Source organism: Elephantulus edwardii, unplaced genomic scaffold (genome assembly GCF_000299155.1).
Source record: "Elephantulus edwardii isolate Elephantulus edwardi_28Jun2011 unplaced genomic scaffold, EleEdw1.0 scaffold00306, whole genome shotgun sequence".
In the NCBI taxonomy this organism is placed as follows: Eukaryota; Metazoa; Chordata; class Mammalia; order Macroscelidea; family Macroscelididae; genus Elephantulus; species Elephantulus edwardii.
The window spans coordinates 1,871,571-1,875,379 of NW_006400056.1; positions in this window are offsets into that span (position 1 = coordinate 1,871,571).

The window sequence follows — 3,809 nt, forward strand, 5'->3', positions numbered from 1 at the left end:
GATTCAGTGACTGGGATAATTGGGATGGGAGTGTCAGAGACAGTGCGGTTGGCACAGGACAGAGCAGAGTTTAGGGCTGTTGTACATAGGGTCACTATCAGTCGCAGGCGACTTGATGGCACATAACAACAACAACAACAACAACAACAACAACATATGAATGAAGTGCTTATCCCAATAAAATGGAGCTAGATTGACTCTCTGATCCTCTCCCAGAGTGTTTTATCTCCATCGTGCTTACTCCCATCAGGGTGTCACTGTTAAGTTGTCAGCAAGCTGACAGCGACAGCCCAACTTTCTCCCATGAACTGCATGTTGAAATAGAGCCATCAAAGATGCATGCTGTTTTGGTTTGTGGTGCAACAAGCTGAGAAGATGCTTGGTAGTATTAATTTATTTAATTTCTTATTTTAATTAATTAATTTTCTTAATTATTAGTAATTAATTTATTTAATTAATTTATTTATTACTCTTTGCTTGGTGACCTACATATTATAGGTCCATGGGCATTGGAGAAGAACATATGTTGTGTTTTTGTTGTGTGGAGTGTTCTACATATGATTATGAGATTAAATTAGTTAATGGTATTGTTTAGTTCTTCTGTCTTTGTTGAGTTTCCCCCCTATTCCTTCTGCCCTTTATTGAAAGTGTTATATTAAAATCTTCTGCTATTATTGTGGTGGTGTCTGTTTCTCTAGTAAAATCTGTGAATGTATGATTTATGTACTCTGGGGTGTGTCATTGGATGGTCTGGAAGTGTAGACTGTGAGGAGATGAGTTACCAACCCAAACTCAGCATCTCTTTGGCAGTTTGAATTCACCAGCAGAAACTTGGGACAAGAATGAATAATCTCCTATTATGCGATTTATAGCCTTTGATAATAACTTTCTGTGGCCTTAGGTATGTGTTGGCTTCTGACTGGACATAAATGACTGACTGACTGACTGACTGACTGACTGACTGATGCCCTCTTTTTCAATGGACATTTTAATCATTTTATAATGCCTTTCATTGTCTCTTAAGCTGATTTTTGCTTTGGAGTTATTTTATCTGTAACTTATATTGCCACTCCTGCTCTTTCTTGATTGCCATTTGCTTGAGACATATTTTTCCATCTTTTGAAATAATAAGAAAGTTCTAGTGGCCTACTGTGTAAGACGTGATGCTGCCAACTCCAAGCTAAGTGGTTAAAATCCATTAGCTGCTCCGTGGAGCAAGATGAGCTGACTCCTCCTGTGTGAATACCACCGCTGAAAACCCATTGGAGGGTCAGCTATGAGTTGGCTCCAACTCAATGGCAATGAGTTGAGTGTAATATAGTAGATTTTTATCCTTGAGTCTATAAAGTCTGTATCTTATATATGACATATTGGTGGGCCATGTTTTCTTACCCTTTCTGCTATTTTCCTTATCTTGAGTGATGCATTTAATCCATTCATATTCAGTATCATTATGAAAGATATTAAGGCTGTCGTTTTCCTGCACTCTTCTTTGTGGTGTTGCTGATTTATTTGTTCTGTATACTTCCTTATGTTAATTTCATTTTTAAGGGCTTTCTTAGAATTTCCTGTACTGCTGTTGTTTTTGTGTTTACTCGGTCTTTATGGTTTTCCTCTTTTTTATTTGGAGGAAATTGATTAATTTTCTTGGAGGTTATCTTATTAATAACTATTTTATGCAAAGTCCGAAAGTTTAGTTTATCTTCCCCCCATTTTCCTTTTATTCTGTAACTACACTACTTATTCCCGATTACTAATATTGTTGTGTGCCATTGAGTTGTCTGTGACTCATAGTGACCCTACATACAATACCTCTGAACCCTCACCTATCCTGAGCAAATCTCACTGTGTCTGACACACCTGTTCCCATTACCCCAGTCACTGTATCAATTCATCTTATCCAGGGTCTTCATCTTCTGCAGTGACCCTCCAAACTTCCAAACTTAATGTCCTTTTCTAGAGACTCATCCCTCCTGGTAATATGCCTAGAGTATGTAAGATGGAGCTTCAAATCCTTGCCTCCAAGGAACAGCCCACCCTCGCCCTCTCCAAGATAGACCTATTTGTTCTCTTTGCAGTCCATGGTATGTGTAATAATCTTCTCCAGCACTACAACTCAAAGACATCAATTCTTCTGGCATCCTTATTCCATGTCCATCTCTCTGATGCATAGCAAGTAATGGCAAATACTATGGTCTGTATCAAACATACCTTAGTCTCTAGACTGACATCGTTTGTCTTCAGCACTCTGGGGAGATCTCTGACAACAGATTTTCCTAATGTAATTTGTTTTGATTTCCTGACTGCTGGTGCCAAGACTACTTATTGTGGAACTGAGCAAGCTGAAATTGTTAGCCTCAATCTTTTCTCCATCTATCATAATGCTGCTTATTAACCCAATGGTGAGAATCTTTGTCTTCTTGAGGTTGAGCTTCAATCCAGATTTAAGACTACAGTCCTTGACCTTCTGCAGCAAATGCTTCAGGCCCTCTTCAGTTTCAGCAAGCAACGTTGTGTCATATACATAATGCAGGTAGTTGATGAGTCTTCTTTCAATTATTAACTGACACCTCTGGTTTCAAATTTATCATCTCATAGATTTATTTTACCTTGTAGATTTCCATGCCTGGTTTAGTTTCTAAGTGATTGTCAGGTGGGTTAATTTTAGATATTTTTCTGTTATTGTGATTATCTATTTGAAGAACTCTCTTTAGTGTGGGGTTTTTTTATGGCTGGTCTCGTTTCTACAAATTCTCCTAATTTCTGGTTAACTGGAAAAATCCTAATTTCACTATTCTGTTTGAAGGATAATTTTGCTGGGTATATAATTCTTGGTTGACTTTCCCCCGCTCCTTTCAAAGGTTTATATGTCTTGCTACTGTCTTCTTAGGGGAGCTCTTATAGCTTAGTAGTGAGGAATTATGCTGCCAATCCAGAAGTATGCAGTTCAAATCCACCAGCTGCTCCACAGGAAAAAAATAGACAATCTCCTCCTGTAGAGTTTACTGCCTCTGAAAATCCACTGGAGGATTAGCTATGAGTTGTTTCCAACCCGATGGTACTCAATGAGTACAGCAACTTCCTTCTTGCCTCTTTGGCTTCTGGTGACAAACTGGAACTTAATTTTATTGGCTCCCTTTGTTGGTAACTCTTCATTCTCCTGAGCTGATTTCAGTATTTTTTTTCCTTGACTTTGGTTCTGGAAAATTTGTTTAGGGTATGTCTTGTTTATCTTTGGAGGTCCATTCTGATTTACTTTCACTGGGCTTCTTGAATGCAAATTTTCTCAGTTTCCAGAATATTTGAGAAGTTTTCTTCCAGCAAATTTTCTCTAATTTCTTCTAAGCATTTTGTCATTGTTGTTTCTTCCAGTTATGGAATCCTAAATCACACATAAGTTACTCCTTTTGATGGTGTCCCACATAATTCTTATACTTTCTTCACTTTGCTCCTTTATAAAATTGTTCCTCTAAGACATTAGTACTGAGACATTTGTCTTCAGTCTTACTAATTTTGTGTTCCATTAATTATGATCTTTTGTCCTTCCAATGCATAATCCTTTTCTGCCATTTTAGTCTTAATGTTCTGAATTTCAATTTGTCAGTTTTGTATGACTTCCAAATTTTCCTTTCATATTGTAGCTGATGTTAGATGGATCTTGACTGAAAGCAGGGAATACCAGAGGAATGTCTATCTGTGTTTCATTGACTATGCAAAGGCATTTGACTGTATAGATCATAACAAACTATGGCTGACTCTGAGAAGAATGGGAATCCCAGAACACTTGATCGTTCTAATGCGAAACTTAT